The 24,843-nt window shown below is 35.8% G+C and overlaps 1 protein-coding gene and 1 long non-coding RNA gene across 5 annotated transcripts in view; both read right to left on the bottom strand.

Moving 5' to 3' along the window:
• MLLT3 (MLLT3 super elongation complex subunit) overlaps positions 1-24,843 on the bottom strand; it is a 258,074-nt gene that overhangs the window by 73,028 nt on the left and 160,203 nt on the right. The window lies entirely within an intron of this gene.
• On the bottom strand, positions 16,403-20,096 carry LOC123652158. Its single transcript, XR_006741324.1, has 2 exons — positions 19,987-20,096; positions 16,403-16,564 (listed from the first exon to the last, which is right to left on the bottom strand). It is a non-coding gene; the product is annotated as an uncharacterized LOC123652158 (long non-coding RNA).

Below are 24,843 nucleotides of genomic sequence, written 5' to 3' on the forward strand. Positions count from 1 at the left end.
CTTTGCATATTAGACTTTTATATATATATATATATATATATATATATATATATATATATATATCTAATATGCAAAAAAAATATATATATATATATTTGACTATATTGCTTATGCTGTACATCTACATAGCAATTTGTAACTACCAATTTATACTTCTTAATCCCTTCACCTTTTTCTCCCATCACCCAATAACCCTCCCCTCTAGCAAGCATCAAAAGGTTCTCTATATCTATGAGTCTGTTTCTATTGTGCTTGTTCATTTATTTGTTTTCTAGATTCCACATATAAGTAAAATCACATGGCATTTGTTTTTCTCTGCCTGGCTTATTGCACTTAACACAATACCCTCTACGTCCATCCATGTTTTTGCAGATGGCAAGATTTCCATATGCCCCACTATTAATAATTGTGAGATATCTATAATTCATAGTTGCTAGAAAGGCCATCTATATAGTGCTATGACAACAAAAAATCAGAAGAGAGGTAATTCTGTTGGAGGTATTGGGGAAAAAATAATTCAGAAATTTATTGAGAATTACTAAATTAAGTCCTCAAAGATAAGCAGTTAATACTAAAAAGAGAAGGATGAAAAAGTACTTGAAGGAAAGCTCAAAAAATGGCAGTCAAATAGACAGACCCGTCATGTACCTCCTTCCAGGGCCAGACTGGAAATACAACTAAATTGGAGAATATTCACTTGGAATTACCAACTGAGGTCCAGCTGAGGAGGAGACTTATACTAAGGAAGAACAGAAAACACTTGAAGACCACTCTGCACCGACATATTCCTTCCCCACTCCTCTTTTTTGCTTTGTTTTGTTTTTATTGGGGGGCGGGTCTGTTTGGTTGTTTTGTTCTTTTTCTCTTCATTTTTTTTCTATCATTCCTACTCTCTAGTCTCTTTCCTAATTTTCTGTTCTCTGTACTTGCTATAAGGGTCTTGTGTAAGTTATAGGTTTGTTCCTTATGTTTTATATATTTTTTTTGTTTTATTTTGTTCTATTCTGTCAGCATTTCCATAACAGTTCACATGACATGGTTGGGGGCAAGCCACATAGTCAGCCAACCTGAGAGGAGATTCTAACCACAAACAGGACAATAACATTCAAGACCCAACTAGAATAGGAAAACCCAAATAACTCAAGTAGGGGGCTTTCCTCGAACACCCAGCCCAGGAGATCTAAGAAACTGCACCACTAGGTCCCATAAAATATCTACTACATAAGACCACCCCACAAACCTGGGAGGCATAGAAGTTTGATCTAATACATAAAAACAAATACAAAGGAGCAGCCATAACAGGGAGACAAAGAAACAACCCCCAAATGAAAGAAAAGCTGGAATAATCAGGAAAGGAACTAAATGAAACAGAGGCAAGCAATTTGTCAGGTAAAGAATTTAGAGTAATGGTAATAAGGGTTTTCAAACAATTTAGTGAGAGCTAAAAGAAACTTAATGAGAATTATGAGGGACTTAAGAATAGCTACACCAACATGAAAATAGAGGTTGAAACAATGAATAAGGATATATTGGAAATGAGGAATGTCATAGCTGAAATAAAGCACACTCAGAAGGATTCTACATTAGGCTAGAAGAAGCTTAGGACTGTATCAGTGAAATAGAAGACAAGGTAGGAAAAAACACCCATTCAGAACAATAAATAAGAAAATATTTAAAAGACAGGAGGACAGATTAAGGAAATAACATGAAAATAACAGCATGCACATCATAGGAGGACTAGGAGAAAAATACAAGCAAGGAATAAAAAATCTGTTTGCTGAAATAATGGTAGAAAAGTTCCCTAATCTGGTGAAGGAAAATACCATTAAGTTCAGGAAACACAGAGAGTCCCAGCCAAGATGAACCCCAAAACACATTAGTTAATCATTATTAAAATGGCAAATATTAAAGACAAAGAAATAATCTGCGAGAGAGAGAGAGAGAGAGAGAGAGAGAGAGAGAGAGAGAGAGAGAGAGAGAGAGAGAGAGAGAGAGAGAGAGAGAGAAAGTTACCAGGAAGGGAGCTCCCAGTAGACTCAATAGAAACACTTCAGGCCAGAAGGGAGTGGCAAGAAGTATACAAAGTAATGAAAATCAAGGGAATGACTCCAAGACTACTCTATCCAACAAGGGTATCATTCAAAATCAAAGGTTAAATAAAGAGCTTTGCAGACAAAAAAAAAAAAAAAAAAAAAAGGCTAGAAAAATTTATTACCACCAAACCAGCACTGCAAGAAATGCTAAAGGAACTGGTGTACAAAGAAGAAATAGAAAGAGAAGAACACAGAGATAAAGAGTAAGAATGGCAACAAGTAAATACCTATTAATAATAACTTTATATGTAAATGACTTAATGCTCCAATTAAAAGACAGAGTAGCAGAAGGGATAAGAAAACATGATCCACAGACTGTATATGCTGTCTACAAGAAAATTGTCTCAGAACAAATGACTCACACAGAATGAAAGTGGAGGGATGGAAAAATTTTTCCAGACAAGTGGAAATGAAGAAAAAAGAAAAAAAGCTGAGGAGCAACACTCATATCTCATAAAATAGACTTCAAAGTAAAAGCCATTAACAAGAGACAATGAAGGCCATTTCATAATACTAAAGGAATCAATCCAATATGAGGATATGACCCTGATAAATGTATATGCACACAATATAAGAAGATCCAAATATATTTTATAACTTCTAGAGAATTTTAAGGGAGAGATAGACAGCAACACAAGCATAGTATGGAACTTTAACATTCCACTGTTATCACTAGACAGATTTTCTAGACACAAAAAAAATCAACCAGGAAACAACGCTCCTAAATGACCTAATAAATCAGATGGAATTGACATTTACAGAACATTTCACCCCAAAGCTACAGAATATACATTCTTCGCGAGTGCACATGGGACATTTTCAAAGATAGAGACCACATATTAGGACAAAAACTAAGTCTCTACAAGTTCAAGAAGATTGAGATCTTATCAAGCATCTTCTCAGTTCACAATGGCATGAAATTAGGAATCAACTACAATGAAAACACTCAGGCCAGGGGGCATCGCTCAGTGGAGGAGGTAGCCAATTAGAGACTACCTCTCATCACTGATGTTTGTCTCTTTCTTCCTGTCTTGAAATCAATAAAAAATATATATATATATTAAGAAAAAAAGAGAAGAGTTATTAAAAAAAAAAAAAGACCCATTCAGAAACATTCAAATGCATGGAGTCTAAACAGCATGCTATTAAATAATGAATGGGTTACCATTCATTAAAAAAAAGATCCACTCAGAAACATTCAAATGCATGGAGTCTAAAAAGCATGCTATTATATAATGAAAGTGAAGAGAGAACCCACTGCATGGGAAAACATATTTGTCAATAGTATATCTGATAAAGGGTTAATATACAAAATATATAAAGAACTCATACAACTTAAGAAAAGGAAGACAAGAAATCTAATTAAAATTGGGCATATGTACTAAATAGACACTTCTCCAAACTGGACATAGAGAAAACCAAGAGACATATGAAAAAATGCTCAAAGTCATTAATCATCCAAGAGATGTAAGTTAAAACAGCAATGAGGTATCACCCCTCACCTGTCAAAATGGCTATCATCAACAAATCAACAAATGACAAGTGTTGGTGAGGATGTGGAGAAAAGAGAACTTTAGAACACTGCTGGTGGGAATGCAGATTAGTGTAGCCACTGTAATAAACAGTATGGAGTTTTCTCAAAAAATTAAATTCCCATTTGACCCAGTGATCCACTTCTAGGAATATATCCTAAGAAATCTGAAACACTCATCAGAAAGAATATACACTCCTATGTTCATAGCAGCATAATTTAAAATAGCTAAGATTTAGAAATAGCCCAAGTGGCCATCAGCAGATGCGTGGATAAAAAAAAGCTGTGGGACTGTCAAACTATAGCAGGAAGGCAAGGGAGGTTGGGGCGGGGGGCTGTAAGAGATCAACCAAAGAACTTAAATGCATGCATATAGACATAACCAATGGATACAAGACATGGGGGGAGGTGGCGAGGTGAAGGTATATGCAGTCATTGTTTATATCAACGTTGTTTTTATATCATGTTTTTGTTGTTTTTATATCATGTCTTTCTTGTTGTTATATCATGTTGTTATATATATATTATTTTCATATACAAAAAAATCTGTGGTATATTTACACAATAGAATACTACACAGTGGTAAAAAATGAACTCTTACTATTTGCAACAGCATAGATGGATTTAGAGATTATTATGCTAAGCCAAACAAGCCAGTCAGAGAAAGATACGAATCACATGATCTCGCTCATATGTGGAATCAATGAACAAAATAAACTGATGAACAAAATAGATCTAGAGACAAAGAACTATGGAAAATACTGATGAATTTCAGAGGGGAGGCAGGAGTGGGGAAGGTAGGGTGGGAGTGATTAATTGGAAATTTATATGTATATATGTATAGTCCATGGACATAGACAATAGTGTGGAGAAGGCTTGGGAGGAGCAGGGTAGAGGGGGTCATTGGGAAAAAGATAACAACAAAAAAAAAAAAAACACAAAAAAAACAAAGGGAACATCTGTAATACTTTCAACAATAAAAATAGATGATAGACAGATAGACAGACAGATAATAGAATAAATGAAATAAATAAATAAGTACTCAGAGAACAGAGACTAGAATGAACAAAAATAATGAGGGATCAAAGCACAGGTTTTATTCGGGGACCAACATCAAGCTTTGACAAAGAGATGGATAAATAGCCCAGGGTCACATAGGGAGGCCAGTTATTAAAATTTTATTTATAAAGAATCACAAGACCCCCTTCAAATAAAATTATTTTCAAATTGAGATAAAAAGCAATTCTGTTTTTGTTATCCAATCTTCAGCACTTAAGGAATATGTCTCCCATCTACTAACTAAAATAAATAAATAAATAATAAAGAAACAAACAAACAAACAAACAAGAAGAAGAAGAGGAAGAGGAGGAGGAGGAGGAGAAAGGGGAAAAAGGAAGAAAGAAGGAAGGAAGGAGGAAAGAGGAAAGGAAAGGAAAAGGAAAAGGATAGGAAACCTAAAAGAATAAAGATTTCACTTATCAGTCATCAAAAGGATGGAAAGATTTTTACCAATTACTGTTGTGTGGTCATAAGGAAAGAGCTAATTGTCATCTATTTTGTTTTAAATGTGTTGCCAATTTTTTTCACAAAAATACCTCAGAATATAAAACCTTTCTATCTAGGCACAAAATGTAAGCCCACACTTAGAAATTTGTGAATCTCTATCATTAACAGTAAGAATAAGAAATAGAAGTAAATCCTGGATGTGCAAAAACCCAAAACAATACTAAAAGATGAGCTATCAATATTTCTTGCTTACTTCCACCTCCTAATGCAACCAAAGACAAATAAATGTCCAAATTTCAACTGGAATTTATATCTTCAGGCTTGCTTATTATGTTTCACCCCTAACTCACCCACTTAAGGTTAATCATATGTGAACCAGTCATCTATTCCGTAAACATCTAACATGACACAAAAAGAATAAGTAGACAGAGCTTTTCAATAACATGAACAATCAACTTACTGGATCTATGTAGGGAGTAGGGGGAGCACCTATATGAGTATTAGAAAGTAATACCCAAAATTAAAAAATTTTGTTCTATGTTAATAGGATTATATATTTTTTATTTTTACACTTTTTTTTCTTACTTACTCGACAGCAACAAAATGACACACGTCAAATATTCCATTTTTTTTTTCTCAAGTGAACATTTGGTTTCGAAATTATAAAACGGATAAAGTTACAAAGCAAAGACAAGCTTTTATGGATCAAACTAGATAATTCCTTACAAAACATTTTAATCTGAGTCTTAAAAGCAAAATTCTAAAGATAGTATTCATATTACTGAAACTACATTATTTCATAAATTCTATTACAAGACATTTCCTGGCATGTTAAGCAATACCATGAATAATTAAAATGAAGTATAATGGGCAAACTAAATTAAGGAAGAACATTTTGAAATCTAATATCCTTGAGTTTTCTTTTTTGTTGTTGTTAACTGGTTTGTTGACTCACTGAATTTTGGCAATTTGCAATCAGTATTCTCATTGTGGCTCCCAAACACTCAAGGTTTGTTATTCAATACTCAACTTTATGGATATTTTTATAAACGTGACTTATAAAAACACATAAATTTTAACCTACCAACATATATTCTAATGTTAAGCATTAAAAAATAGTAACATTTCAGCACCAACAAAAATAAAGGAACTTCTATATAGGGGTTCTTCCATGATTTATTTTTTAAATCCTTTTGTAGTACAAACTGGAATTCTTAACCCAAAGTACATAGTGGTATAAGGCACAGAGTCTTGTGTCATAGAAAGTTCAAGTTCTCTACTTAATTACATACATGTGATGTTAAGTACAAAACTCCAAATTATATAAAGTCTTACTCCCCGTGTTTGTCTAAGTTTTTAAGCCTACCATTGCCTTTTCACCTACCCAACAAATCTTGATACAAATGACCCAACCAACCTTGTTCCTTCCATGTTACCAAAAAGCTTTCTATACCAGTAAACTAAGACAACTCAGAGCTAAGAAGGGAAACATATTCAATAACAACACCTCAGACAAATAAAAACTTAAAAAATAAGATGAGAGAATGGTTTCTGTTTCATGGGTTTATGTTTTCTGTGATCAATGGCAAAGTACAAATGTATGTCACCTAACTCCATATTCCTACATGTCATAAATGCAAAGACGTCTATACAAAGTTAGGAATTAAAAGTGTTACTGAAACAGAATGAAAGATTTCACTGAATTGTAGCCCATCTATCCTTTATCTATTGGGAATCAAGAGACTGGCTTTTAAATTTTTTTTTACTGAACTATAAATCTCAACATGAAGTGCCACTCAGCAGCAGAGACTAATTACCATTCAATGTGAAGTTTACACATGTTGTATAATTCAAATCTCTTTGCCCGAGGTTGATTAAGACAAACTGAATAACAATATTAGGGGGACCACGTATGCATAATTCAAATCTCAAATATTTAAGGCAAATGACTGTTTAAATATATACATGTACTGTATTAACTTTACAACAGATGAATATAGGTTACAGTATTTTTTTTTCATCTACTCAGATTCTATTGAATACTTCCTTGTTTTAGTTTTCTGGAACAGAATGGGCCTCTTTAATGCATAGTCTTTTTTAATACTACTCGTCGGCAACCCCAAGCTTAAGAGAAGGTCAGAATAAGGTTTCCTGACTATATATGATTTTTAACTCCCATGTTATCACCATGTCTTCTTCCTCATACCACTAATAACTCAACAATTATTTTCTAGCTCTTGTTTATTCTTCTATCCTCTTAATTTTGGCCTCTATCCTACTTTAAGTGGCTTCTGAATTATGCAAGATTTTCAGTTCATTCATATCTTATCCAGTACAATTTGCACATAGACAAATAAACTTGCCTAGATGTTTATTTATCCCAAACCAACAAACTCCACTAGAAGAGTTTATTTGCCCAAGGTACACCTTAAAAGGACATTTCCTAGAAACTGTAGTATAGTGCAAGAGGTTAAGTATAGAAAGAGATTGGGAAAACTATGATAATCAAAAATCTGGCATTCAAAACAGAAATCTCTTCTGTAGTGTCATTAAACACTTGACAAGTGGCCAAGGAGGATGAAATAGAATCCAAGGCTATGAATCAAGTATAAACATTCAGAATTCTGGAGAAAATAGTGAATTTTGAATTTCCCTTGCTTTCTCCCACTTAAATCCCAAATCTAAGCCAGTCACCTCTCTTGAACAAGTCAGCTCTGGGAACCAGTGGAATTATAGTCATTTTCCCAGAGGACTGGTGCAGGATTGCTTTGCTCTGGGCTCCAAACAAGGCCCAGAGGAGTTCTGCATGTCAGTAACGGCACTAGTGTGGCAGCCATCCTGGCCAGAAAGGCACTCAGGAGACACTCCATAGAAGGGAGATTACAGTCTATTCCCGAGGCTAGGAATATACAGGATTTTCTATATCTTAAGTAAAGCTTACAATTTTTTACGTGCTCATGGAACACTGAGAAAAATAGATCATAAAATGAACTTCAAAATACTCTTTTCGAAATGTTTGAATAGACTATACAGTTGATTATAGTCTACTAAAATTAGGAAAGACAAAGAAATAAGTAAAAAGGAAATAATAAAAAGAGCATTTGAAATTGAAAACAAAAAATCTAAGAGCATAGCAAAACATATGTGCAAAGGAAAATGCAACGTCTTTATTGCATTCATTTCCAAAAGGAGAAAAGGGGGACAAAAGACACACTGAGTACTCATTCTGAGAAATTAGAAATATCCACAAATAGGAAAACAGTATAATATAACACGTAATGAAGAAAGTAAAAGAAACAAATTTCACCAACACATACGCTTTAAAATAAAGGCCTTAAATGTATATTTTGAGTTCAAATTCAAAGGTGAAATTTATCAAGTTAAATGGTTTTAATAAGAAAAGATAACAGTAAACATCTTAGTTGTAAATATTTTAACTAGTCATAGCTATAAATAATGTTTACCAACTATCAACTTTTAGAAATTAATCTACTCAGCTTGGTACTTAAATTTACTATATTAAGTACTGCTAAGGTACTTAAATTTCCTCTGCCTGAGACCTAGTTGCTAATGAGGATTGACAAGTAGTATTTACTCACAGAAAACAGTCAATCTCCAGTGTACACTACTACAGCACAGTAGTTGAAAGGATAAGATGGAAAACAGTGCCTGACACAGAAAAAATTCAATATATCTATTCCATAAATAAAAATAACAAAATTAAAATGACAAATATCTAATGAAAGACTCAGAAAAATTTAGAATATAAGTAACAAAAGAGCTGAGAATTTTCCAAAATGATAAAGTCATGAATCCACGGAAAGAGTAAGTACAATATAAAATATATAATATATTAAAAAGGAATTTACTCCTAGACTGTGCTAAAAATGAAAAACTCTAAACACAAAAAGGAGTAAGAAACAAGAAAATACCTATTGAAAAAGGAATACCTAAATAAATAAGTGGTATGCTATAGCAGCTAGCTAAATAAGCTTACAAGAGTCAACTGTTAGATTTTTAAGAATTCTATGAGCCTGTGTTTATACAATGCTATTATTAAAAGTTAAATTATAGCCCAGCTGACGTGGCTCAGTGGTTGAGCATCAACCTATGAATCAGGAGGTCACGGTTCGATTCCCAGTCAGGGCACATGCCCAGGTTGCAGGCTCAATCCTTACTGCGGGCTTGCAAGGAGGCAGCCAATCAATGATTCCCTCTCATCATTGATGTTTCTATCTCTCTCTCTCTCCCTCTCCCTTTCTCTCTGAAATCAACTTTTAAATTTTTTAAAAGTTAAATTATATAAATGTACAAGTAGAAAAATATTAAAAGCAGAGGTAATAGATGGAACTCACCACTAATATCTGTGCTCTAGGTAATTATGTTATAGAATGATGAAAATACTTCATAATTGTGTGCTACTTCATATCTCTTCCCAACTTCACAATAACTGACATAACATTAAATATTTATTTATATCATAGAAATAAGTTAAAAATCAGGAATTCTCATCCTCTCAGAAGTAGTTGCTAAACATCTACTACCATAACCCCAATTCAGACTTCACCAAAACAATACTGTAAAAACACACTTCTAAACAATTTGTAGGCAAAAGAAATTATAATGGAAAATTTTTAATTCATTGTATTAAATAGAAGAAATATTACACATTAATTTATGGAAGGTAGTTAAAATGGAACTTAAAGGAAAATTTTAGTCTTTAATGCTTATATTTGAACAAAACAACTGACAATTAGGAAGTTCTGGAAAACAATGGAATAAGAAACTGAAACGACTGTAAAGACTTTTTTAAACCTAATAAAAAATTCAAAGAAATCCTATGGAAAGAACAAATAAACAATCGGAAATAAAAGGAGAAATATGCCTGTAAGTATAGCAGAGATTAAACAGATAAGAATGCTATAAATAATTTCCCAACAAATTTGGAAGTAAATTCTTAGGCAGATATAATTTATTAAAACTGACAAAAAAATCAAGAATAATCCTTTATTAAAGTCAAGTAAGTAATTTAAAATCATCTTAAAATAAAAAAGGTACATAGGGCTTAACAAGAAAGTTCTAGGAAAAAATTTCAATCTCAAAAAAACTTTTCTAAAAGATGGAAAAGAGAAAAACATTTCTCACTTTGTATGGTAAATAATATCAAAGCAACAAAACTTATCTCCCCCCCCCCCCCAAAAAAAAAAAAAAAAAAAACTAAAGAAATAAAACTATAGACCAATGTCACTCAAGAATGTGGATGCAAAATTTCTGAATAAAACATTATCACAATTAATTCAATTATGACTGGGAGGCCTAATAGAGCAAGAGCAAATTAATTTTATCCCAAACATTCAAGAATAGTTCAGAATGACAAAAATGCTTGTCAAGCAAATTAACACATTAAAGGAGAAGACTGCTCTTCTCAAGAAATGCAAAAAAAAAAAAAAGTACATGGTAAAATAAAAATCTATGCATGATTTAGAAAAAAACTGTTAACAACACAAGACAAGGAGATTAACTTGTGTTACTTAACTTGACAAACAGCTACTAGAATCCCATGCAAACATTTTAAATGGTGAATTACTAGAATTATTCCCTGTAAAATCAGGAAATTTTATACTTAACATTTCACTGGTGGTTATACTGACACAGAATCACAGAAGGCAGGGGGGAGGGAGATAAAAATATTAAAAATAAGAAAAATATTATAAAAGGTGAAAGGATTAAGAAATATAAATTGGCAGTTACAAAATAGCCACAGGGATGTAAAGTACAACATTAGGAATATAGTCAATGATATTGTAATTATTATGTATGGTGTCAAGTGGGTACTAGAGTTATTGGGAGAATCAGTTCATAAGTTATGCAAATGTCTAACCATTATGCTGTACATATATACATACATATATATATATATATGATGTATGAAACTAATATAATATTGAATTTCAACTGTATTTTTAAATTGCTTTGAAGAAAGACATATGTCACTATTCATATATGTATGATTACCCACATAGAAAAACAAAAGAACCTATAGAGAAAAAAATTGCTGTAATTAGTAAGTTTAGTAAGATAGAAGCAGTATCAATATACAAAGGTAAACTTCATATTACACATCAGCAATGAACAGAAAACATTTAATGTTCTATTTTTAACAGCAATAAACATACAAAACACCTAGGAATAAACAGAGCATAAAACTAGCTAGACTTTCATGAAAAGCATTAACAGCTTAACAAGTTTAAAGATAGCCTAAATGAACTAACAGGTTAGGTTCGTACATAAGAACACCCATTATCCACAGATTCAATGTAATTTCAATCAAAACCCTAATAAGAGGTTTTCAAAGCACTTAAACTAATTCTAAAATTTATAGGAAGAAAAAAGAATTAGGTAATAGAATTTGTCACGCCATATGAGAGTCACTTGATAAAACTACAGCCATTACAACACCATGACACTGCTGCAGAGTTCAACTGACCAAAGGGACAGAAATGAACCACATCTCCCCAGCCGATTCATAAATATATGAAAGTCTGACCTTTGACAAGGTAAGTACTGTAGATCTCTGAGGAAAACATAGACAACTCAATAAAAGGTGCCTGGACTGGTTTTCTATATAGGAAAAAATTTAAATTAGACTCTTACCTCATACCATACATAAAATGAATTCCAGATGTTTGAAAATATTTAAATGGTAGACAAGACTTCTCAAACGTGTTGGGGGAAAATACAGGAGATTATCTATATTGAACTAGGGATAGAGAAGAACATATTAAATGGGACTCAAAAAGAACTAGCCATAAAATGTTTGACCACATTAAAATTTAAAACTAGCCATAAAAGTTTGACCATGTTAAGAATTTCTGCTAGTGTGTGTGTGTGTGTGTGTGTGTGTGTGTCATAAAGCAAATAAAAATACTACTAAATGGACAAACTAGGAAAAGCTACCTGTGGGATAACCAACAATAGAATCATATCTCCAGAATATAAAAAGACCCCCAACAAATAAATAGAAAAATAAGCAAAACACATGAAAACAAACATTTCAAGAAGAAACAAGAAAGGCCACTGAGGTGTGTGCTCAGCCTCTTTACTACTAATCAATGAAATGAAAAATAAGATAATGATAAGATACAGTTTTATGCCTACTCAATGGCACAGAAGACTAAATGAACTAATAGATTAGGTTCGTACATAAGAACACGCATTATCCACAGATTCAATGTAATTTCAATCAAAATCCTAATAAAAGTTTTTCAAAGCACTTAAACTAATACTAAAATTTATAGGAAGAAAAAAGAATTATGTAATCGAATTTGTCACATCATATAGAAACCATATTATAGAACTACAGCCATTGCAACATTGACTAGAAAGACAGCAATGAGATCTCTTTCCACATTGCTGATCTAGGAATCTAAAGTGTCACAGCCACTATATAAAATAATAAAAAAGCTAAATATTGGAATGCCCTATGAGCCAGCAATTCCATTTATAGATATATACCCTAAAGCTGAATTGCTCTCAATATGGTCAGCTGTATTGTTCTAAATGTGGTCAGGGGACCAGCAACACTGGTATTATCTGAATGCTTGTTAGGAATTCAGGTTTTTGAGCTCCATCCCAGACCTCCAGAATAAGAATCTGTGCAATGGGGCCCAGATTGAGAATTCTCACTCTAAAATTGAATGGCAGGTTTGGGTGTTTATTTTATAATCCATATATATATATATATATATATATATATATATATATATATTACATATAATTCTATAGATAACATAATAACATTTTTATTTTTAAGAAAAATGAAAATTCCTGATGTCAGAACATTATTGTCCAGTAAGAGAAATGCACATTGTGCTTCAATGAACACATTTATTAGCTGCTTTGAACCAAGTATACACATTATCTCCTTTAATTCTTTAAGAATTCTGTGAGGTAGGTTCTTAGAAAAGAATAGGCAATCAAAAATGCGTTGAGTGATTAAGTACTTGAATAATTTTATAATGCAAAAGAGAAAGTGTGGTTATATGCTATGTACTGTGAGTTAAATGAACTAACATAGATGAGTCACTCTGTTAATAGAAAGGAGCTTATGATCTATTCTGTTTCTATATCCTTATTACTTATTATCTAAAGTATAATGAAAAAAAATCACTTTTTTCTCTCTGGAAGTATTTCTGGTCAATGGTGTAGAAACGAACAAATTACAGGTGGAGTTAACTAAGATAACATTTCTATATTATCAGAATTTGCATCTGTGTTTTAGAAAAGCAGAGTTAGCTATATGCAAGACACCAGTGACCTTCAGCCTGGGAGAAAAGCAGAGCTAGAGTAATAGGAGAAATTTCCTAGGCTAAAAAAAAAATTGCAACACATTAAGTCTGTGCACTCTAATAAGAACTACAGTTTTAAAAGTGCAAAGTCAGAACTTTTCTCATTGAATAGATATTAATGTAAAGAATCCCACTTGCGGAAATGGCTGCCTTACACAATTATTCCCATCCACAAAGAACTATTTCTCCTCACAGGGCTCCTACTAAGTATATTTTTTCTTGTTTTTTTTTTGTTTTGTTTTGTTTTTTGTTTTTTGTTTTTTGTTTAATATTAGGTTCACTTTGTGTCCTCCTAGCATCCAGAATAATGACCTACTCCAAAAAGATACATTCTAAGTATTTGTCTTTGAGTGAATGTATACCCTTATTGAATGTGTGTGTGTGTGTGTGTGTGTGTGTGTGTGTGTGTTTGTGTATGTGTGTGTGTGTATGAGCCTAGCAACTGGAACAGCAGAACAATCAGAATGACCAGTGGCTATGATGGCTACGATGTACAAAGTAGCAGCCAACCAGCCTGATCCAGGCCCTGATTGCCCCTTCCCCCCACAGCTGGCTTGCCTCCCCAATCGGCTCCCAACATCCCTATTAGGGGCAGGGATGGCTTCCAACTTCCCACAGCCCCTTCCCTCCACTGGCCCTGCCCCCAACTGGCTTCCAACACCATGATTGGGGGTGGAGCTGGCCAGCCAACAGCCCATGTTCCACCAGCCCTGCTGCCCAGCCCAACAGGCCCCCACATTGGGGCAGGCTGTCTGGACCTCACCTGTACATGATTTTGTGCACTGGCCTCTAGTTTATTTATATGGCAGGCACTTGGAGATGCTAGATAAAGTGTTATAGTCCCCATCCACACAGTGCTAATGTAACTGATTAAATCAAAACAAAATGTGCCCTCTCTCTTCCTGAACAATTTGGAACAAAAGCTATTAGGATGGAGCCAAGCAAAGTAGGCAAAAGGAGCAGAGGAGAGAGTGGTGATATGAGTAAAAGCATCCATGCCGAGGCTCAGAGCCACAAAATGTGGCTGCTCAGTGAAGAAATGGCTGCATCGAGGGTTGGGATAAGGAAAGTACAAAGAATGCAAAGACTGACCAGAGCTTGTCAAGAAACTAGATTGAAGGGTTTCCCACTGGCCAAATCAGGACAATTTAAACATGAAAATAAATAACAATAGTAAGAGATTATAATCCATTGAAAAAAAATATATATCCATTATATCTATGATGACATAATAAATATAAGAATAAACTTAAGTTTGAGTAGGAATCAGATCTATACATTTTCTCAAAGCACCACCTGATAAAATACTTATTATTTGCAAAGTAACTTACAGCAGAGAAGCCTGGCGGACAAGTGGCCAGAGTAACATCACGGTAGTAATGAAATGGTACAATGAAAATCAGGACCACGTGAGCGGGTGCAATAAGAGCAGCCCAGCATCACTTCTGTAATATTCCTGCCAGAGACGCATAATCTGAATCTAGTCCTGAGGAAATATCGCACAAACCCAAATTCAGGGCCATCTACTAAATAATTGGCTTGAAATCATCAGAAATTTCAAGTTCATTAAAGCAAGGAAAGATCAAGAAACACTTCCCAGTTGGAGGGGATTAGAGAGACATGACAACCAAATGCTACATACAATTCTAGACTGGATCCTTTTGTATACAAATAAAGGAGTTCAGTGGAACAATCTTCAAAATCTAAATAGGACAAAGAGTAGAGCTGTGGTCATGTCCCAGTGCTGATTCCTGATTTTAATGGTTGTTATCAGGCTATATATATGTAAGCAAATATCCTTGCTTGCAAGAAATAAACAGTAAGTATTCAAGGATGATGGGGCATCATGTTGGCAATTTCATCTCAAATGGTTTAGGTAAGAAAAACTCTTTGTACATATCACAACTTCTATACATATTTGAGATTACAATTTTTTTAGAAATTATAAAGTAAATAAGAGAATTTTGAAGAGACCCATGTATCAATCTATGCATAACAAACTAAAGAAAGGCATCAAAATCAAGAAGAATCTGCAGTCTGTTCAATTCACTCCACTTGCTTCTCTCTCCATGAACCATATCACATTGAGCAAACATAAACTGCACCATATTCTTTTAAGAGGAGTCTACACACCCTCCCAAAGGGAGCCAAGGCTCTCTTACACAAATTTAGATTTGTCAGCTAAATCATCACTTTCTAATGGAAGGAAAAAGAATGGTTTGCTTTCGAAAGTGCCAAACGAAGTTGCCATTCTATACCACACACAAAAACAAAACAAAACACACATAACCTGAAATCCTAGTCCATCTCCTCCCAATTAAAACCAGTTGTTTATGTTAAAAAAATATAGACTATAAAGTTCTAATATAAATTCAAATATGTATCTGCAAATAAACTAAATCTGCCCCACTGGGTCGGGTCTGTTACAGAAACAAGACAGTTTGACCACCTGACAGATTTACACAAATAACCAGCTTTCTAAGAGAGAGGGGGATATATATATATATATATATATATATATATATATATATATATATATATATATATAATTTTATTTATTTATTTATTTATTGCCATTCCTGGACTTAGAAGCCTTCAGAGGCTGCTTGGCGTGAAATAGGAGTGGGCCCAATAATAAAGTTTGTTTCACCTCCTCCCCTCCCCCGTCCCCCAAGAGATCAGGATGCCTTCATGTGCTGCAGCTTTTTCTCCTAAAAGCACACCAGGGCAGCCCAGACTGCAGCTAGAAATGTCTTTGTTTTATTTTCTTTCTATTTCTTTTAGGAAACGAACCTGAGTTGTTTTAGACCTCTCAGAAGATAACAATGTATAAATTAATTAGCTTCTGAAATTGATGAGGGTAGAGTTTGGTTAGAAAGGGGGGTAAAAACAAACACACAAAAGAAAAACCACATAGAAGGAAATTTTTATTTTTGTTTTATTAAACATCTAGAGCTTTCTGGGCAGGAGGTGGGAGGAATACAGACTGGTACATGAAAACTAGAAATAGGACAAGACTTAGGAAGGTCTTCTCACACTGGATTTTCAGAATCAGGAGACATCAGTTTTGTTCAGGGAATTTCAATCTATGAAGCAAAAAACAAAAGGATAAAAATCTTCTGCCAGAAGTCTTAGAAGGACTTGAAAAGCATCTTGGATTTTCTGAGCTGTCTTACCTGTCCTAGATTAAAATACTCGGAACCAGTTTTAGTCATGTATCCTGATTTGGGGGAGAGTGGGAGATTTGAAGAGAAAGAGAGAGAGGGAGAGAGAAAGAGAGGGAGAGGCAGAGGTGGGAAGGAGGGAGGGAGGGGGAGAAAGAAAGGGGGGAGAGTGAAATGAGGGAAGAGAGAGAGGGTGGGGAAGAGAGGAGAGAGGAGAGAGGAGAGAGGGAGAGAGGGAGAGAGGAAGGGAGAGAGAGAGGGAGAGAGAGAGAGAGAGAGAGAGAGAGAGAGAGAGAGAGAGGAAGAGAGGGAGAGAGGGAGAGGAGGAAAAGGGAGAGAGAGAGGGAAGCCAGAGAGGGGAGAGAGGAGGGTGGGGAGGAGGGGGGGGTGGGGGAGGGCGGGGGGAGAGGAGCGAGCGGCTCGGCGGGCGCGGACTCCAGGCAGAGAGGAGAGAGAGAGAGAGAGAGAGAATTAATCAAAGTAGCTTCTTCAAAGAAGAGGTGGCAAGCCAGCTTCAGTAAGCTGATTCTAATAAAGTGTATTACCATCCAACTTTCCAACCCTGAGGAGAAAGCCTTTTAATATCTAAGCACTAAAAGAATCACTGCTACCCATGATTTATTTGCATTTCTACTTTCAAAACCTGGTAGATTACAAAGTTATTTGTTGGCTTTATTACAGTCTTTTGCATATGCTGTTAATGCCAAGAAAAACCACTTCTAAAGTCATGTATACCCTTGCTATTCTGATGGGGGAGGGAAATGACTACAAAAAGTATGCCGGCCTCTAATTTACAGAAAACAAAAATGCAACCAATCCCCACAGATAGGTTGATACTGGCTTAAGAAAGTTTGGGTGGTGAGGGAGTGGGTTCTTAATTATCATTTTCTCCACACAAGTTGGATTCTCAGAAGCAAGAGAAATACAGAGACCTTCAGTCTATGAAGCAAAAAAACAAAAGGATAAAGGCTGCTGCCAACAACAAGCAAGCTGCTCCACTCAACCATTTGTCCAGCTGTCTTCAGGAAGGGGACTCGTGCAAGATTACCGTAGTGTTCGGTCCTGCGGCAACCAGGAGAGATGACCCTGAGGGGTTGTTTTATTTCTAATTCCCTGCCCCTTTTAATTGCATTTTCAAAAGAACACTAATGTTACTCTGTGTTACTACGTTATTGCAAAAAGAATATGCAAGCCCTGACCAGTTTGGCTCAGGGGATAGAGCCTGAAGGGTCCCAGGTTCCATTCCAGTCAGGGACATGCACCTTGGTTGCTGGCACATCCCCAGGGGATGGTGTGCGGGAGGCAACTGATTGATGTTTCTCTCTTATCAATGTTTCTGACTCTCTCTCCATTTCCCTTCCTCTCTGTAAAAACATCAATAAAATATATTAAAAAAAAAAAAATATGCAAGAACACTGAAAACCCTGACTTATGATCCCTTGCTTGACTAATCATTTCAGTATTTGATGCCTTAATTTGCTCATCTGTAGAATGGGGTGCTTGGACTATTACTTCAAAGATTCCCTTCAGCTATGAAAGTGTATGTATGTATATGTGTGTCTTATTTATTTTACAAATGAGGAAACAACCAATAGAGATGAATCATTTGTCCAAAGTTACACAGCTACCAAGTGCCAATGTCAGCCGGGGGGGGGGGGGGGGGGGGGGGGGGGCCGCGGGGAAAGTCTGTTTCATAACAGAGTCTGTCCTTTTAACTGCTGTGCTACATTTGTCCTCTTCACAAAAAGGAGTCAGGATAGGTATTCAGAATATCAAGCAGAGAGAAAGTTCCTACATATCTCAGCAATTCACAGAGGTTTGATTACTACCTTCAAGGCTAATTAGTCAAGTGCAGCTTTATTTCTGTGCCTGTGAGCTTTATTTCTGTGCACGTATTGCTCTGCAGTGCAGAGGCACAAACTTCCCTAACCTCAATGCATTTTTCTTTTTTTTTTAAAAAAAGTACATCAGAATAAAGATTTAAGTATAACATTTTTAATCAAAAAGAAAAAGAACTGAAGGAAAAATTGGGAGTATGTGCACAAACCACAAAAATCCCTTAGGGCGAAGAATAAAAAAGCAGGAAGAATGGGGTCAGATACGATGATCACAAGGTATCATGTGGATGAAGGAGAGAAAGTCAAGAAATATGACCCTGGGGGAGGAGCATGATGATCAGAAAAAACAAATGATTGTCTAACCACTACGCTGTACTACTGAAACTAATACAAAATAATACTGAATGTAAGTTGTAATTGGGGGGGGGGAGTATAAATAAATAAAAATAATTAAATAAAAAGGAAGGAAAAAGAGAGTAGAAACAAATCTAGGAAGAAAGACTATAGATGGGACATTAAAGAAATAAGACTCAACAAAATCAAGTTCCAAACCTAACTTTGGGACTTCTGTGAAGAGTCAAAGCAAATAAAGTGCATCTTTGCAGGAAGCCAATTCCAGCATTGTCACAATTGCAAGAGTTTCATCAAAACGTTGATGGAATTTGAGGGCTCAACAAGGTTGAGTCACATATGCTATCACCTGTTGGGAATGGCTGAAGGCATTTCCCCAAACCTGAAAAGGGTGATTGTTTGCTGCCAGACAGCTCAGGGCATCTTAATCTAAATGTTATTGCCTCCTATTGGCCAAACACCTGAACAGCAGAAGGCAATTCCCCAATCTGACAATGCTTTTGTATGAAACCCTACCCTTTGAAGTGTATATCTCCACCTTGCCTTAGGACAGTGTTTCCCAAAGGGGCATATGTGTACCCCTTCTATAATTTTCGTAACACTGAGTACCCCTGGTACTCATGAGATCGAAGAATTAGGCTAGGCGCAGCTAAGCATGGTGCAGTGCATACCCCCACCAAACTCTTCCAGTACCCCTGGGGGTATGCATACCACACTTTGGGAAACACTGCCTTAGGGCAATTTGTGTTAATAAAAAACAAGGAGTCCTGAGACAAGGAGAACTTGGTTTCTTCAGCCAGGCTCCTCTGCCTTCCCCAATATGCCTTTCAAAATTATGTTTCATCTCTGGACTTTTACTTAAGTTACACACGGACTTTCTCCAGATTACTGAACCCTTCTTAATGCCAGAATAAAAACCCCAGTAGATCATAAGACTGGAAATAGTTAAAGCCATTTTTATTCATGGTGACTGTTAAGATCTAGAATATTCCTGATCTGGAGTTCATTGATGCACTCTTTACTAGAACAGGCAGAGCTCAAAATTTATCAGAAAGGAAAATTACACTTTAGTTTACTTAAAAAAAATAGTAAGTCACCACTCATCGTGTAGTGATTTATTATTTATTCCCAATAGCAAGGGCTACATTATTCAACTGGCCTTCCAGTTTCTGTGACATTGTCCTTCCAAAGGGTTAGTCTGGTCTCATAGTCACTGACATTTGAAGCACAACTTCTTGCTCCCTGTACTTAAACCAGACCTTTATAGATATCTATGGATGTCAGATAATCCTATATAATAAAGACGTAATATGAAAATGGTCGTTATGCCATGAAGCGTAATGACCGACTACATAACAGCCAGATCATGGATCAGCAGGAGGGCGGGGCAGAGAGCTCCCTCTGATGTAGAAAGTAACTATCTTCCCCCGCCCCCTCCCTCATAGCTCCTGTGGGAGGGGGCAGGGCAGCAAGCTATGAGGCGGGTAAGGGGTTAGAGGGAGCTACAGGAGGACAGGGCAGCAGGCAGAGAGCTACAAGAGGGTGGCAGCAAAGTACTGGCTACAAGTAGGAGGCTGAGAGCTACAGGAGGGGGCAGGGCAGCAAGCTATGGGGAGGGTGGGGAGGCCATGGAGAGAGGGCGGGGGAAGGGGGGGAGCTACAGGAGGGCAGCAGCAAGCTACTGGCGCCCGGATTCATACACAGGGCTACTAGTAGTGTCATAGCCAAAAATACAACAAAGCAGAGTTGCATAATAAGAGGCCAGTCTAGCCCTTAGAAGGGACAAGGCTGTTTCAAACTGACGCAATCTGTGAACAAATTTTCAGGAAATTTTTACTCATCATTTTTCCGGGTTACTTCTGCCTAGACTCTCTCAGACAAGATAGTTACTTTCTACAGCAAAATCTCCTTTTTGTCTAAACCTATAATCAGAGCCACTATTGTCCATGGTTTCCCAGAATGTACCCTGCACAAGGGTGCTTGGTCAGCGGGACGAGAACAAGCTGAAATCCAGCAGTGCCGCTCTAGCCATGCTGTGTTCCCTGGGCTGAGCTTCACGAGGCAAGGAAAAATGAAGGCACTTATTCCTAATTTTTCCAAAGACAAAATAGACACTATATGTGTAGAGTTCTGCCAACAGAATCCAACCAAAATCTATCCCTGAGCCACTAAGAGCTTGCATTACGACTGAAACTCGTGAAGTTAACTAGATTTTTATTATACCTACACTTTTTCTCTAACTGTGGTTGAGTGGACTAGTTTGTTTTATGGATAGGGCATTCTTATTTTACTCAATATTTCCATTAATGAAGCCTTTTTATATTTAACCATTTCACACTACCCACAGGCCTCCAATCTACCCTATAAGAGAAGGGAAGGGGAGAATGACATTTGCAAAATTTACAAGATCTATAAAAACAAGTTACAAAAAGAAGAATGTAAGTTACAAAATCTACCCCTTCAATGATCTATATTAAAATATAAATTTTTCCAAATAACAGATCTAATATGGTCCATATAGTCACACAAACACGGATTAAAAACTAGACCATCATATTTCTGTATTCATAACCATTAAGAAATAATCTCAAATTTTCCATTTACAGTCTTTAGGCCTTAAGCCAGTAAATTTAATTTTGAAAAGCTGGGAGCCATAAGGTGAAAAGAATATCACCACCACCACTAACAACAAAAATAAAATAAAATAAAATACCACTTGTAACTTTTTTAACTACCAAAATTTTGACATCAGTACTCTGAAGTGTGAGTTTTTGAAGAACAAAAATAAAGGAACCCACAGAGTTTAAAACTCATTAATTTATGTCTAATATACTGTATTAAGTGATAATATAAACATTTCATGGGATCTTATCTGTATAAACAATACAATGTAAAATATAGTGATTACATATTATTTGCTATGTACCAACATTTTACTTAATAATCTCAAGTTGGGGGAGGGGGAGATGTTATGCTTCTTTTAGATTTACACTAACCTAAAGCCCAGGGTGAATTAGTAGCAGATCCAAGAACTGAATCAATGCCTTCAGCTTTCTAATCAAACCTTCTTTTTATCACACAATGGCTACATCCCTTATGGGGATCATTAGATTAAATCACCTACCATTTATCCTCATTCCTCAAAAATTAAACACAAATATCTATTTCAAGAGACTCAGACATTTATTTTTAAACTGCAACCTTCAGATCCTTATCACTGGCATGTTTTCTTACAATGTGTGGAATAAAATTTCAGAAAATAAAATGGTATTCATAGTTTCCCTCTTCTTCTCTACCCACTCCCACAAATTGTTTTTACTTAATGTTATAGAGTATGAACCCACCAAAATATCCAATGGGGATAGTCAAAATAGGCTGTTCTTCTTTACATCCTAGGGTAAGGGAACAGACTCAGGTTAGACAGACTTCAGATGCAGCTTTGAAACAAGTATAGAATGAGCCCAGAAGGGACAAGGAATCTGAACCCCTGGTTTTCCATTCTAGGAACACTGACCTGCCTCGTTTTTTTCCTTCAGCCTTAGCTCAATTGACGCAGTAAGGGTATTTGAGCTTTGCACTGGGTGAAGAGGGTGTTCCTGTAATCCTCTTTCTTACCAAAAAGCAACTACTGGTAGGTAGCTGAGAAGGCAGGAAAACTGTCCTATAACACACACAGATTTTGGTGCAGGTTTTCAAAAGTCTGTAACTATCCCGAGATCCCCTTATGTGACTAACTTTCAGAAGACATTAAACCATAGCATGCTGAGTGACATAAATAACCTTCTACTCCCATGACCAGACTTTCCCTAAAAATGCATGAGGTCAACGTCACATTTGGAGTTAAAGCTCACAAAGCTGACAACCTATTTATCATGTCTATGTACATTTTACTGTCATGACTTAATTTTGGGAGAGAACCAAAGATACAGAAAGGAGAGAAAAAAACAAGTATGACAGAAAATGAACCTCAGCCCTGAGAAACCACCAAGTAAATGAGGCGGCCTGCTTGATCTTGAGATTATTCAAATTAATCATCTTTTATTATAAGTGCCAGTGAAAAACAGAAGCATCCTTTCATTTGTTTGAGGCAGAAGATCACAAGATGACAGCTTTCAGAAAATAATGAAAATGCATACATGTTCCAAAACAAATATCCAAAAATTCGATGAAGCTGTCCAGTAACAGCCACTAAAAGAATATTTTATTATTTTTGAGTCATTTTAAAAATAAACAGCCTGTAGAGATGAGGTTGCCACAAAAGCCACTTATATTTTTAGGAGCCAAAGACTTGACCAATCAGTTCCTAAGAAAATCATTTGTTACACGTTGAAGAAAGCCAGAAAACACCGATCTTGGTTGAAGAGGCTTCCGTATCTTTTGGTAACCTCTCCAAATGGACGTATGTGGGAAGACTACCCATAAATTTAAGATGAAACTGAAACACTTAGAATAGTTCCAACTTCACATACATTAAAACGTGGCCTTTGACAGGAAATTAAAATGGCTTTTAAACATATGAAAAGATGCTCATTGTTAACTCATAAATGAAAAGTGAATTAAAAATGAGATATCATTTTCACTCATCAGATTGGGGGAAATTTTTTCATAGGATCACCGTGTGGAGTAGATATTCTCTCACATTGTTGTTGCAAGCACAGAGTAGTATAACTCCTTTGGCAGACAATTTGTAAATGTCTATCAAAATTTAAATTCCACTTCGCCTTGGAGTCATGAATTTACTCCTAGGAATGTATCCTACAAATACAATCATCCATGTACACAAAGAACTATGTAAAAAGGTTATACGATATAGCTTTTTTGGTGGCCTGAAGGAAGATTCAACTCAGTATATGTTATTTTGTATTGTGTGTGTATTTAGCTATTCAAAAACATTCAAGTTTTAGGGGGAGAAACTGTGACCTGTACCGTTTATAAATTAGCAGGGTTCAAAACTTCCTTGTAAAAGGAAATAGTAAACAACCCTACACAAAATGCATTCCAGAACCCTGTGATAAAATGCTATGTCCAGATGGCTTGACACAGTGGTATTAGTGAAAGCTCCTTATCAGAAGATGCCTTTGGCCCTTTAATAACCAAAGCACCTTGTTGGAAGACCACAGTGGACTTGAATTCCTCTTTACAATAAGCAGAGTTTCGGGGGGGAAAAATTCCAATTTATTCCTTGCAAAAACATACTACATATAAATGCAACTGTCACTCTGAAAAACAGGACTGCATTATGCTACAGACTTCACACACACTGTAAGCACACTCCCATGTCATCTCCAGCAAATCGTGCCAAATGGGCGTCTGAGATGTCCTATTGAAACAGGTGGTGTCTGAACGGAATTGGATTTCTGCCTATAAAAACCCTAGTTTTAACAACTGCTGTGGTTATAGTTTTAATTTTCAATCCTCAAAATTAACTGCTTGCCAGTGATTCAGAAATAGACTGAACATCATGTTTAGACTTTGCCTTGTTTAATTGAGGGGGGAAAAAAGAAAGAAAGTAAGTAGCGGGGAGGCACCAACACCCTATCACTATTCCATAAAGAAAAACAGAACCAAAGCAGACCCCTTGATTTTCAGGCCAAAAAATGGAGCAGATGTAAAATAAACTCTGTTCTCCCAAGATGCTTGTCCCCTTTGTGTCATATTTTTTTCTTTCTTTTTTCTTTTTTTTAATTGATTTCAGAGAGGAAGGGAGAGGGAGAGAGAGATAGAAACATCAATGATGAGAATCATTAGTTGGCTGCATAACCTTTCCTAGGGATCAAGCCCGCAACAGCCCTTGACCGGAATAGAACTTGGGACCCTTCAGTCCCCAGTCTGACACTCTATCCACTGAGCCAAACCCATAAGGGCCCCCATTTACACTTTTTTTCATAGAAAAACAACTTTGCTGAACATTCTACTTCTTCTAATGGCTTTAAGAAGCTTTTAATTTGTTAGTAAATTAGAATAAGAAAGATACCATAGGCTTGTGTGTGTGTGTGTGATTTTTTTTTTCTT

Source organism: Pipistrellus kuhlii, unplaced genomic scaffold (genome assembly GCF_014108245.1).
Source record: "Pipistrellus kuhlii isolate mPipKuh1 unplaced genomic scaffold, mPipKuh1.p scaffold_m20_p_12, whole genome shotgun sequence".
NCBI lineage: Eukaryota > Metazoa > Chordata > Mammalia > Chiroptera > Vespertilionidae > Pipistrellus > Pipistrellus kuhlii.